At 45.8% G+C, this 13,642-nt stretch overlaps 1 protein-coding gene across 1 annotated transcript in view; it reads left to right on the forward strand.

Moving 5' to 3' along the window:
* The first annotated feature begins 9,632 nt into the window (after nt 1-9,632).
* CRACDL (CRACD like) overlaps nt 9,633-13,642 on the forward strand; it is a 126,260-nt gene continuing 122,250 nt past the window's right edge. Inside the window, exon 1 of the mRNA XM_057309310.1 lies at nt 9,633-9,722. The gene's annotated coding sequence lies outside the window, so the exon portion shown is untranslated. The remainder of the gene's footprint in view (nt 9,723-13,642) is intronic.

A 13,642-nucleotide genomic window follows, 5' to 3' on the forward strand; every position in this document is an offset into this window, starting at 1 on the left:
TATTTGTTTATATTTTATTTTTTATTTATAATCTATCAAGTGAATAATGTTGCTAATTTGTTCTACTAAGATGATCAGCTGTCAAAATTTTGTTGGCAATTACCAGAGACTCAGGAAGCTACAGAATGAGTGAGAGGTGGGCAGGTGCATAATACAGCCTCTTTTAGAGGCAGGTGTGAGGTGTACCTTAGTCATCGATATATAACCTGTGGCTAGTTGCCCAATGTGGTGCCCCAAACAACGAGGCTGAGGAACAGGAGCTGTAAGATCCTGGACAGATCTAACCTTCCAAATGTGGATTTTAGTCACGTAGCACATCGTGCTGGGGAGGCAAGACAAGCTCCAGGAAGCTCCATCTAAATGAAAATCGTGAACTGCATTGGGTACTCAGAAACAGAGCAGTGTGTTCATTGGCAGAGATTATCACTCTTATTCAGTGCCTTACATTTATACTCCCACATTTGTTCTCCTTGCTTCTAAATTAGTCAGTGTAAAGACTTTTAAAAGATTAGCTGGTTTAAAGCCACATTTGCAAAAGGAGCTATGTGGGCCAGCACATAAATCAGATATATGCTTGTTTTATCTCTCTGCCCAAAAGAAAAGTAGCGGTTTAGACTTTTTCTTCATAAGCTTAATTAAAGTTCTCATGTCTCTTATTTAAAATATTCTTCCGTATAAACGTAAAATGGGGACTGTTATGGGCATTGTTCCAAAATAATCTTTTAGATTCATACCCAGTCCAGGAAGCTGATACCTTTGGACAAACAAACATTTGTTAGGTTAGAGTAAGAGTTTTATGGAAAATAACATTATTAGTGTTAAAAACTAGCAAAGCTGTGATTCTTAGATGGCATAATGAATACACTTTAAGAGGGAAGAACTAAAAATAAATCTTACAAAATTTGGGCAAGTGAAAATTGAAACTGTTTTTGAGTTACCAGAAGATACTGTTATGAACAATCCTGAAAGGTCTATAAGGTGCTGAAAGGTATTTAAATGGCTGCCTGAGGGTCCAAAATTTCAGACTATCAGTGTTTGGTATTTGTCAAAAAAGAAAGTGGGAATGCCTAGGTGAGTCTCAGCTAAGAGTCTGAATGATAACCTCCATTTAAAATATTAAAGTTAGGGAAACCTGTATAGTGCAGTCAGTTAAGCATCCAACTCTTGGTTTGGGCTCAGGTGGTGATCTCAGTGTCATGGGATTGAGCCCTGCGTTGGGTTCCATGCTCAGTGCAGAGTCTGCTTGAGATTCTCTCTCCCTTTCCCTCTGCTCCTCCTGCTCATGCTCTCTCTCTCTCTCAAATAAGTAAATAAATAAATCTTAAAAATAGAATAAATAAAATATTAAAGTTATTCAGCTGAAATTCAGCCAAGGTATGTTTAATGGGACCTCTGCTATAGGCTGCCAGTGAGAAGGGATAGAGAAGTGGAGTTTCCAGCAATGAGAGTAGGGAGTTCTAAAGTAAATTTTGTGTTAGTTTCCTATTGTTGCAGTAACAAGTTACCATAAATTTAGTGGCTTAAAACAATACTAATTAAAATTCTGGAGGTCAGAACTCTGATATGTGTCTCATTAAGCTAAAATTCAGGTGTTGGCAGGATTGTGAATCCATTTCCTTGCCTTTTTGAGCTTCTAAAGTCTGCCCGATTTCCTTGACTTGTGTCCCCACCCTACACCTTCAGAATCAGCAATATTGACTTGAGTCCTTCTCGTGCTCCCTCTCCCCTTTTTAAGCACCTCTGTGATTACATTGGACCCACCTGAATAATCCAGGAAATTCTCCCTATTTTAAGGTCAGTTGATTAGCAAACTTATTTCCATGCCTCGTAACTTGAATTTTCTCTGAAGAAGGAAGCAAACCCATCTGCTCAGAAGAGTGTGATGGGGACTGAGAACACACGCCGCATGAGTTGCTGTGGGGGGTGGGGGAAGAAGCTGCCCAGAGACAAATGAAAGTATTGTCCAGTTGTGTCCTCTGGGCCTTCTTCTACCTTCTGACTCAGTCAGCCTCCTAGACCCATTCATGGCCACTGACTCAGGAATTCCTCCTCTGGATCTCTCCTAAGGATATAATTACAAATGCAGACAAATTGTGTACACAGATATTTGTCAAAGAATGTTTTAGAATACCTTCAAATTGAAAACAATGCAGTAGGCAAATGGTAAAATCAATTGATATATCCACAGAATGGACTATTAGCCAGTTATTAAGATTTATGTTTATGGAGACTTGGTTATCACATGGAAGATACTTGTATTATAGTGTAGTTGAAAAAATCAGGACTCAAATTATGTATTTGGCTTCATCTCAACTATGTAAAAGACATTTGAATTTGCAGGCTAACTCCGTTGCCTTTTTTATAAAAGAAAAACTGGAAGGAAAAACAATCAAATGGCAACAGTGATTCCTCTGGGGTTGGAATCTTTCCTTCCTTCTTATTGTATGTATTGTCTCACTTGTTTTTCAGAGAATGTTTAAAGGTAGTAAGGCCCAAGTAAGTCTGGAGACTGTAAATTTTTGTGGCTTTGGTCTGCTGGTTCTGTGCTTTTCCTTGGCAGCATGAAAGGCCTGGCTGTAGGAAGAGAGAAGGTTGATGCTGAAAAGGCAATACAAGCCACAGACTAGCTAAAGATATTTGGATATTTGTGCTCCCTCATTCTTGTGTTCTCTCTCTCTCTCTCTCTTTATTCACACATGCACACACACACACACACATGCTTATATATAAATACATATATATACATAAATATATATACAAATATACATACATTTCCAATACAGAAATTGTATCTAGACTATATAAGGAGTTCCTACCAATATAAAAGTAAAAGCTCAATAGAGGAGTAAGGGCCATGAATAGGCACCCCACAAAAGAGAATATCAAAATGGCCAATGAAAAGATGCTCATCTTTAGGTATCAGAGAAATGAATATTAAAACCAAAATGAGCTATCACTACAACACCCACTGGAATGACTAAAATTAAAAGACTGACAATACCACTGTTGAGGTACTGAAAGAATCTGAGCAACTGAAACTTTACATTAATGATGGTAATGTAAATCGGTCCAACCACAACAGAAGAGCATTGGTGGTACTAACTAAAGTTAAACATGTGTATGCCCTATGACCCAGGATTCCACCCTTGGTTAACACCCAGTGCTTATGCCTATCACGAACATGTATGGGAATGTTCATAGCAGATTTAGCATAATAGCCCAATATTGGAAACAATCCAAATGTCCAAGTAGAGAGGGCAAAATGCAATATATCCATGTGGTGGAATATTACACAGCAATGAAAAGTGATGGACTGACACACACAATGACGATGACTCTCACAGACATAACATTGAATAACAGAAGCCAGACACAAAAAGAGACACTGTGTCATCTATATATGCCTATTTATGAGGCTTCGAGTACAGATCACTAATCTATGATGATAGAGTCTGGAATAGTGGTTAGCTTGGGGGGTGTGCACTGACTGCAAAAGGTACAAGAAAGCTTTCTGAGATGCTGGGAACATTCTAGATCTTGATTGTGGATAGTGGTTGCATGAGAGTGATGACATGTAACTAAAAATTCAAGCTCAACAGGTAAGAAGTGTGTCCTTTCGCTCCGTATAGCTCAGAAAACAAAAACCAAACCAAACAACAACAAAAACCACTACCAAAATTTAGCCCACCCTGAAACAATAATATTTCATGAAACTTAGCATCTGTGATAAATTTCTAAAAACTGTGACTTCCTGGCCCCAGCCAATACTAAACCAGAATTATTGAGTGTTACTGCCTCACTAAACCTGAAATACTTTCCTACACAGATCAATAAACTGGCACAAAAGGATAAAAAAGTATCTAAGGAAATGCATTCCCACCAGGGAAAATATAGAATGCCCTGAACTTGTTCAAAATATAAGCTTATTTGGCTTTATAACCTACTACCTATTTTCCAAAAATATAAAAATAAAATGTCATAAAGATTTATGAGAAAACATTCAGAACCACGGAAATAAAGGTGTGATCTAAATGCAGAGCCTCATGACTGTTAGAATTGTCTTGAAAAGAGTTAATCACTAGTTAGAGCTGAAATGCACACTGCTGCTTGATTGTGTGAACAAAAACATACCTGCCTGGATGTGTGGTGACAGATGATGCCGTGTAAATAACAGGCAAGGAAGTAGGAAATATAAAAGAAAGCAAACATGCTTAACGCCTGCCCAAATGTTAATAGAATATCTTAAAACAAAGCATCAATATCAATAGATGAGAATCTATCATCTCTACACCACATTTCCAGACTCATATGAAAGATGGGATTATGATAGACCACCTTTCAAATTTGAAAAAATTCAGCCCCGTATGTAGGAAATGCTTAGAAAGACCCTGTAAAAGTCAAGAGCTTTGGAGTCATGTCAGGGGCTGACACTTAGTCTCAGTGTGAGCTTGGGCACATTGCACAACAGAAATTCAAATGTGAATCATTGAAAGCAACTAGGATAGTACGATGTATAATAGGTACTCCATAAATGATAGGTAACATGATCATATTTACATATTAGATCCATCTTCGTAGGTGGTAATCTTGGAGGAAGAGGGTGCAAGCCAATCTTATCTAAAATTTAAGAGTTAGGGAGATACCATCTTACATCTTGGTAGAGAGATCAGTGTTGTTGGGGTGGGGGGTGGGGCATTGAGAGAGTTCATTCCTGGTAACTTGAATTTTCTCTGAAGAAGGAAGCAAACCCATCTGCTCAGAAGAGTGTGATGGGGACTGAGAACACACGCTGCATGAGTTGCTGTGGGGGGTGGGGGAAGAAGCTGCCCAGAGACAAATGAAAGTATTGTCCAGTTGTGTCCTCTGGGCCTTCTTCTACCTTCTGACTCAATCAGCCTCCTAGACCCATTCATGGCCACTGACTCAGGAATTCCTCCTCTGGATCTCTCCTAAGGATATAATTACAAATGCAGACAAATTGTGTACACAGATATTTGTCAAAGAATGTTTTAGAATACCTTCAAATTGAAAACAATGCAGTAGGCAAATGGTAAAATCAATTGATATATCCACAGAATGGACTATTAGCCAGTTATTAAGATTTATGTTTATGGAGACTTGGTTATCACATGGAAGATACTTGTATTATAGTGTAGTTGAAAAAATCAGGACTCAAATTATGTATTTGGCTTCATCTCAACTATGTAAAAGACATTTGAATTTGCAGGCTAACTCCGTTGCCTTTTTTATAAAAGAAAAACTGGAAGGAAAAACAATCAAATGGCAACAGTGATTCCTCTGGGGTTGGAATCTTTCCTTCCTTCTTATTGTATGTATTGTCTCACTTGTTTTTCAGAGAATGTTTAAAGGTAGTAAGGCCCAAGTAAGTCTGGAGACTGTAAATTTTTGTGGCTTTGGTCTGCAAGGTTCTGTGCTTTTCCTTGGCAGCATGAAAGGCCTGGCTGTAGGAAGAGAGAAGCCCAGTGAAGAGGTGGGGTTTCAACCAGGAAGACAGAGCAGGAGGATCAAGAGATAAAGGCGCTGGGAGTGCAGAGGAGCAGTTGGGGTGATGTCCATGAGGATCAGGACTGAGAAGGATAGATGCTATGGAGGGATGACTCTTAGGACAAGAGAGCAAAGAGCAGAAGGCCGCTAGAAGGTGAAAGAGCAGAAGTTTGGGAGAGCAAGACCAGGGTAGGGAAGAGTTGGAAAGAGGGAGTGGGTACCATAGATCAGTACATTTGAGGTAGATCGAGCAATCCAGGGTTGTGACAAGTCATGGTCGGAGTGATGGATTAAAAGATACTTATCAAGCAACTACTTTGTAGAAGCACTCTGCTAAGTGCTGGATATGCAACAGTCATGCTAAAAACAGATACAGACTCTGCCCTCTTTAAGTCACGCTCTGATGGGGGAATTCAGTATGAAACCAAAAATAACCCCCTACAAAGTGTGATATGAACTCTAAAGAAGAGGTCCAAGTGGGAAATACAGGCTAGGGAAGAAAAAGACCAAAGGAAGTGACATTTAAGCTAAAATCTGAAGGATAAGAGGGAGTTAGCAAGGTGAAGTCAGGTGAGGCTAAGGCGAAGGGCAGAAACAAAGTAAGTATTCCAGGAGAGGGGGCTGCTCAGGCAGGGGCACCAGGGTAGGAAAGAAGTTGGGGTGTTTAGTAACTGGAAGAAGGCCAGTTTGGTGTGCAGTGAGTGGATGGTGGTACTGAAAGGAAGCCCATGAAAGAGATAGGCAAGGAACAGATCAGGCCCCCTTAAGGGATTTGTATTTTCTCCTAATTTCGTGGAAACCAACGGAAGGGTTTTGAAAGAGGGAAATGACATGGTCATTCATATTACTGGAGGAGGTTGGGAGGGACAGTGGCTGGGATTTGGATGCTGTGGATAGCCAACCTATGGGGACAGTCCTTCATGTGGCCTCTGACTGTGAGGCTGTTCAATCTGACCTCTGTCACCAAGGCTCACCTGGGCATAAGAAAGATGGCATCGTTTTTTCCTAGATGGTTCCTGACTGATCCTTCACTTTAATTCTCTAGCTGGGTAGGGATGCCTGTGCCTATGGGGCCTATTTTTGGAAACCAAAGAAGGACAGGCAGTTTGTGTGTCTTATGAGGACCCAAGAGCAGAATCCTGGGATGAAAACACTAGACTTAAATACTCTTGTTTTCTGATATCCCAAAGGATTCCTCTTCCTGAGTGTGGGAAGGGCTACTTCTCCTTTCTTTTCTAAGCTGAAAGGCAGTTTTGAGTTTGCGGAATTAGTTGCCACTTTTAGAAAGGCAGCCTGTTCAGTGCCGAGTGTGCAGACTGGGGGTTCTGCCACTACTTCCTGCATGACCGTGCACACATTCCTTGCCATTTCCATGCCCGAGTCTCCCCATCCACAACAGGGAGATAATAGTAGAACCTCATCTGGAGAATGGGGGGTAATGGCTGGTCTTAGCTCGGGGTTCTTCTGGGGACTGAATGATTTAAATAAGTGATTAATTGTAAATGGCTTAGAATAGTGCCTGGCATTTGATAAAAATGTGTTCCCAGATGAGGTGCAATATACTTAGAAATAACAGAGTCCTCTTTCTTTTGCTGTATCAGGGAGGTTCTCAGGGATAGCTGTGGGGTTTTCTGGAGCCCTGGGGAGGGGTGGGGGTGGAAAAAAGAAACCCCTGCTCTTAGCTTTGTGGTTGTCTGTGTGCTTCCAGAACTACATGGTTCTCTGTTTCCTTTGAACCTTTAGCAAAGCCTTGCTAACCTTTTAGCCTTTTCTCAACCCAGCTTCAAGGTTTGGTCCGAGAAGCATTAAGGAGGGAAAGAGCTGTCTTGAGCCACATGGCAGAGCCCTGGGGACTCGAGTACTCAGCAAGAAGGTGGGAGGGGGAGGGGGACATTTTTAAAGGATGAAGGTGCTTGCTCTACCAGATGCCAGATAATTTCCCATTTTCCTAACATATTCACATAGTTTCCTACCACTTTCTATTTTGGGTGTTGACACCATGTTCTTTCTCAGCCTTAGCTAATCACCAAGAACTTTGGTTTTTGTTCTCTCAAAACCACCAGTAACTTCAAAAGCCACCCACAGCATACACAAATAAAGCCAGAGGCTTGAGATATTTTGGAACAAATACAATTCGTAGGTGAAAAGGTGACTTATAGAGTCAATAAATATTTAGTAGTTAGAACAAAAAAATGTGATTTTGAATATCAAGAAGCAGAGGCTCAAGGTGAGAGAAGGGTGTGTAGATTTGCTTGTAGTTGTTCAGTTTGAGGACTTTGAAAAGAGGAAACACACCTAACAAAGTCATTGTCTCAGAATGATGAGTCACCTGTCCATTTCAAATGCAGGTTATTAACTTGGGGGGCTGTAGACTGATTCCCAATATATATTTATTCCTTTCATGTGCAAGGGATTTACAAAGGTCTTAACCATCAAAGGGGGCTTTTAAGTGAATAGCTTGTGCCAAAGGGATATTTAAAAATTTTAAAGGAAACTTCTCTTTATATGCTCAAGTAAATGGGATCTGTCTTCAGCCTTTTTTCCCTGCCTCAGTTTCTTCTATTTGGGATTTTGGTCCTGCTTAAAGCCAGAGATGGAGAGAGCCCCTTCCAGATAGTTATGCAAACGTTGGCTTCTCCCTGTCCTCAGTTGTCTGTAGGGAGAAATCATCGACCCACCATCCTAGGATGTGGTGCAGATTCTGGGTGGTTCCCACATAACACCGCCGAAGTTGCTGATAATTTGCACGTCAGGTAACACTCTCTGACATTAGCTTTATCTCTTCTACCTGGAGCGTGAAAGTTTCTCGAGTGTAAGCTGTTGTGGCCTCTGTCTCTGCGGGGACACAGTTCACGTTCATCTTCCCTCCCTGCCGGAAAAGCTCCAGCTCTTGGGGCACACAATTGGGGTGGGGGCATCCTGGGCTGTGCAATCAGCAGACTAAGGCTTCCCTGCGGGCTCTCTAGTTGATTAGCTGAGCGACCACCCGAGGCCAGTAAGTTTCCTAAGACGGTCTTCTTAAATGGACCAGCCTCTCTTTAAAAGAAAAAAAAGGGGGGAGTCAGCGAGCCTGAGAAGTCATCAGCAGCCCTTCTTCCCACACTTGTGGTATCACAACAATGATTCACCTCAACACAGGGCGGCAGCTTCCCTAATTAGCCTGGAGACGCTCGGGACCCACACAGTTATAAACACACACACACACACACACACACACACACACACCCCTTTTACTTTTATTCAAATGCACACTTCCCACCCACTGCGCCCACTCCCCTCGGTCCGCTCAGGACCCACACAGTTATAAACACACACACACACACACACACACACACACACACACACCCCTTTTACTTTTATTCAAATACACACTTCCCACCCACTGCGCCCACTCCCCTCGGCCCCGGGCCCGCGGGCCGCCGGCTTTGCTAGGCGGATCCGGAGCGGCCCAGGCCCCGCGCCGTCGGGCCGCGAAGCCCCCTGGTGACCTGGAAGGTTGAGGCTGGAGTCGGGCCGAAGCCCTCTCCTCGAGGGCGCGCCGGGGCGCCGGGGTGTGAACACCTCGTCCTCCAGGCCCGTCGGGGTCGCCCGGGGACCCCGGCCTCGCCAAGGTAGGGGTGGCCCGGCCAGGAGCCCCGACAGCGCGGCAGAGCCGGCCAGCCGAATCAGGGCGGCGGGAGCAGCCTCGGGCTGGGGAGTGGTCCTGGCCCGGCGCACGGGGACAGCGAGGGCCCGCCGGCGTCTTCCTCCACCAGCTGTCGGCCGCGACTGGGCCGGCAGGGCGGCAGGGCGGCAGGGCTGCAGGGCGGCGGCGGCGGCGGCGGCGGGAGCGGCGCGCCGCGGGGGAGGTGCGCGCGGCGGCCGCGGGCGAGCGGAGAGGCGCGGCGTCCGCCCCCGCCGAGCCGTGAGGAGCCGTGAGGAGCCGAGCGGAGCCGGCGCGCCCGGCGCTGGGAGCGCGCGCCAAAGCAGGCTGAGGGCCGTCCGCGGGAGGGTCGCGCCCGCGCCCGCGCCGCGCTCTCGGCCGGGCCCCGGACTGTGGCGAGGCCAGCGGCCACCTGCTGCGTCGCGCCGCGGGCCTCAGCGTTCCCGCGCGGGCGGCGGAGTGGTTTCGGGCGGGGGCCGCCGCGCGCGCGCGCCCACGGCAGAAGCCTTCCCCGCACCCTGAGGACGGTGTCCCTCCTGCGCGTCGCTGAGTCTGGGCCACGCTCCTGCGCCAGGTACCGGGGTGGTTCGAAGCGCGTTGGCCGCGAAGCGTGCGTGGGCCGACGACCGGTGGCGTGGGGAGACCCGGGCGGGGCCGGCGCGGACCGAGTCGCGCCCCGACGTCTGACCGGGTGTGGGACGGTCAGGGCAGAGCCCACCCGCCCAGGTGCCTCTCGGACCGGGGGTTGAGGGCGCGATCCCCGCGGCCGCCTCTTGGGGCAGCGCGGACACGGGCCGAGGTGAGGCAGCCCGCTCACCCAAGTGCCCAAAGTTTCCCCTTGCTCACTTTGCTGGACTTAACTTTGAATTGTGAGGTGAAGCCCAGCAGTTTCAAGCTTTAAGAAAATACGAGAGCAGGGAAGACGGTCTTGCCGGGTTTGAATTGTTAGTATACGAAGTATTTGCGACTGCTGTCTCTGAAGGCCGTTGCGGGAGAAATTAGCGGATAAATTCACTGTCTTTCTTATGCTTTAGTTAGTGGTTTATTTGTAAATAGGTTTTAGGCTTCAATTACAAGCCACCAATAAGCGATTTGGGGTTTGATCTAAGACATATTCAAATTGGGGGGTGTGATTTTTAAAAAATTATAGTTGACATACAATGTTATTATTATTAGTTTCCGGTGTACAGCATAGTGATTTGACAGTTCTGTACGTTATGCACTGCTCACCACAGTGTTCAAATTTTTAATCAACTAAACAGGTCTTGAACAGATGCTTCATATCAGGTAGGGCTTTAATTTGAGGTTAACAAGTGATCAGAGCATAGGTAGTTACTCAAATGAGCTAACATTTGGCTTTTGAAATGCAAGGAAAAAGAAATGCCACCGTTCGAATTGGACTTGTGTACGTACAGGCTGACAGCTGGCATCGTGTCACTGCTGAACACTTAATTTTGAGCCAGGAAATTTATCAAGTGGGAGACAAGCAGCTGTGTGATCCTTTTAGTGCCCACCCCATACCTTCTCAAGCTGATATCTTAAAATATCCTACTTCCTTATTCAAGCCTGCAAGCTTCCTTCATTTACATAACACAGGCTTGGGACCATGGACTAAATCTGTTTAGACCTCTGGTATTCAACCTGAACTCAGCCACCCTCACCCCCCCAACCGCCACCTGGAATTATGGAACGTGGTGGTCGCTCCTAAGGGCCCTTTGAGGTTATAAAATACTGAGGGGAAACATCTGGAGAGGGCCCTGCAGTGGTGTCTGGGATGCCTATCTTTGGGGGCTGGTGGAGAAGGGTTGAGGTGGCTGGTTTCCTGGCTCTGCCCCAGTGCCGTGCTGAGCCATGTTGGAGCCTGAGGCAAAAGGAAAAATCACTGATAAGAATCCCATCTTTACTTAAAATTGTGATATTTAGTACAATGTGGATTCTGTGTTTATTTTGATGTTTTAAAACATTGCATTAAGTGTTCGTCTTAGGGAGTTTTTCAGTATCCCCTTAAATATTGTGCCCGAGGTGCCTGCCTCACTTGCCTCACTCTAGCTCTAGACTTGCTTTGTGAGTCCAGTTTCTTAACCTCTGTAAGCATCCGTTTCCTCATTTATAAAATAAAAAAGCTGGCCCTCCATGGCTGTTGCCCAGGTGGCGCATAGCATCTGGCTGTTGCGTGGGACTAGGCACGTGGGGCCTGTGAGACGCTGGCTGTCCTATTCACATTGCCCCTCCGCCTGGTCATCTTGAGCTCGTCACCGAATCCTGGAGTCTCAGTTTGCCGTTCAGCAAAGTGGGAGTACTAATAGCTGGCTCGCAGGGATGCTGGCAGGGTTAAATGAGAGAATGTGTGTGCAGGCCCTGGCCCTCCTGGAGGGTAAGTTTTCTGTGAAGGCTTGGGGGTCCTGGATTCACCTTGCAAGCTTGCGACAGCCTGCTTTGCCTCTGGAGGTTAGCCTTGTGCCTTGTCATACACAGACACTCTTAAATTCTGCTTGTCTTGCATGAAGACCCTTCAGAAGCAGTTCAATCAAAGTAGAGACGTTTCCTGCTGAGGGTTTCTTTGGGAGCCGCAAAGTTCACCAGCCACAAGTCATCGTATGCAAAACGTTTTATAAGTGAACTTAATTTTGCTACTCCAAACAAAACGACTTTGGTTCCCTTTTGGTATATTTAGTCCCCGTTCATGATTGTGATTTTCCTGAGCCCAAGTCAAGTAGTATTACCTCAGTCACTATCTAGCCTAAAGCAGCTTGGTCCCTTGAGAGTCAGTGTCTGAGTCTCTCTGGGTTACCCTTGGGGGCCCCTACTCCCCACAGGTGGTCTCTGGGCACCAGGAGAAGGTTGTAGTCATATCAGGGTGTGTTGGAGAGTGACCTCTTGCTGTCCTCTGGCGAGTTTCCCCTCACCACGACTGAGCCTCCTTTCCCTGTTTCCGCTGAGTATGGTCCAGTTGGGTTTCACCAGGGTAAGCCATAGCTGGGACCTGGCTCCTGCATCTGGCCTTGAGCTCTGCACACTCCAGGTCTCTTCTAGGTCTCTCCTGGGCACCTGAGAACCTGCCTAGGTTGGGTGGCACTGTGCTAGGCTTCCATTTTCGCTGTACCAAGCAGTCCCCAGTGTTCCCAGTAGGAAGCAGGATGAAAACTTCCCATGCTTTCTGTGTTCCCCTCAACCTGCAAGGGATTTTTCTTCCCTTACCATCCCTTCTCCTCTAGGCAAGGTGCACAGGGGCGGGGGACTCAGTCCCTCCAGGTTCCTCTTTTCTCAGTACCAGAAGAGCTTTTTTTTTTTTTAAGATTTTATTTTCAAAGGGTGCCTGGGTGGCTCAGTCATTAGGCGTCTGCCTTCGGCTCAGGGCGTGATCCCGGCGTTCTGGGATTGAGCCCCACATCGGGCTCCTCTGCTGGGAGCCTGCTTCTTCCTCTCCCACTCCCCCTGCTTGTGTTCCCTCTCTCGCTGGCTGTCTCGCTCTCTCTGTCAAATAAATAAATAAAATCTTAAAAAAAAAAAAGATTTTATTTTCAAGTAATCTCTACAGACAATGTGGGCCTCAAACTTACCACCCCGAGGTCAAGAATTACATGCTTCACCACTGATAGGGCCAGCCAGGTGCCCCAAGAGCTTTTTTTTTTTTTTTAATTAATTAATTATTTTAACTTGTGGGGCAGGTCTTCCTTAGGTCATACCTTCTGTCCTCTGTGCATTATGACTTAGAATAAAGCTTTAGGATCAACCCTTCCAAGCGCTCCTCTTGATATGCAAAGGGAATTCAAACATCTTTTTCACATCTTTTTGTATTATCCTCAACCCCTGCTCCCCGGGAAAAATCAGATGCATCCTGGTGGGTGTGGGAAAGAGGGAGGAACAAACTGGGAAAATAGGAAAGAGGTTCCCTTCCTCTCCCCTTTCTCCATCTTTTTGGCTGGCTGACCTGGGTTATACGCACTGGACTTCTTAATATGTGAAAGCTGCAGGACCCACTGGAGATGCCAGTCACAAGCTGGGAGGAAATGGGGAAAGAGCAGCTTTGAAGCTTTGGTGGTGGGTGGGAGAAGAGACTAGCTTTCTGCTTGCACATTACTGAGTCCAGCCCAGTAAACCAGTTTCATGTTTAATGTCTTTCAGACTATCACCCCTATTTATGCTGCTGTTTCTTCATCATCAGAATGATCTACCATGTACTTGGCATTTACTAAAAGCATAGGAGAAATACAGAAAAATCCAAGTCACAATTAGTCGCTTCTTCAGGGTGCTTAGGAATTATTTGGAGAATAAGATTAGCCTGTAGGAAGCCTAAAGCTGTAAAGCTAAGCTCTGGGTTTTGTTCACGTTCAGTGGAAGGTGAAGTGGTCAGGGAAGGCTTCTTGGAGGAGGTGACTTTAAGTAACATTAAGACTTGGCCACACATGGGGCGCCTGGGTGGCTCCATCAGTTAAGCGTCTGCCTTTAGCTCAGATCGTGATCCTGGAGTCCCCAGATCAGGCTCCGCATTGG

The sequence above is a fragment of the Ursus arctos genome, unplaced genomic scaffold (assembly GCF_023065955.2).
Source record: "Ursus arctos isolate Adak ecotype North America unplaced genomic scaffold, UrsArc2.0 scaffold_8, whole genome shotgun sequence".
Taxonomy (NCBI): Eukaryota; Metazoa; Chordata; class Mammalia; order Carnivora; family Ursidae; genus Ursus; species Ursus arctos.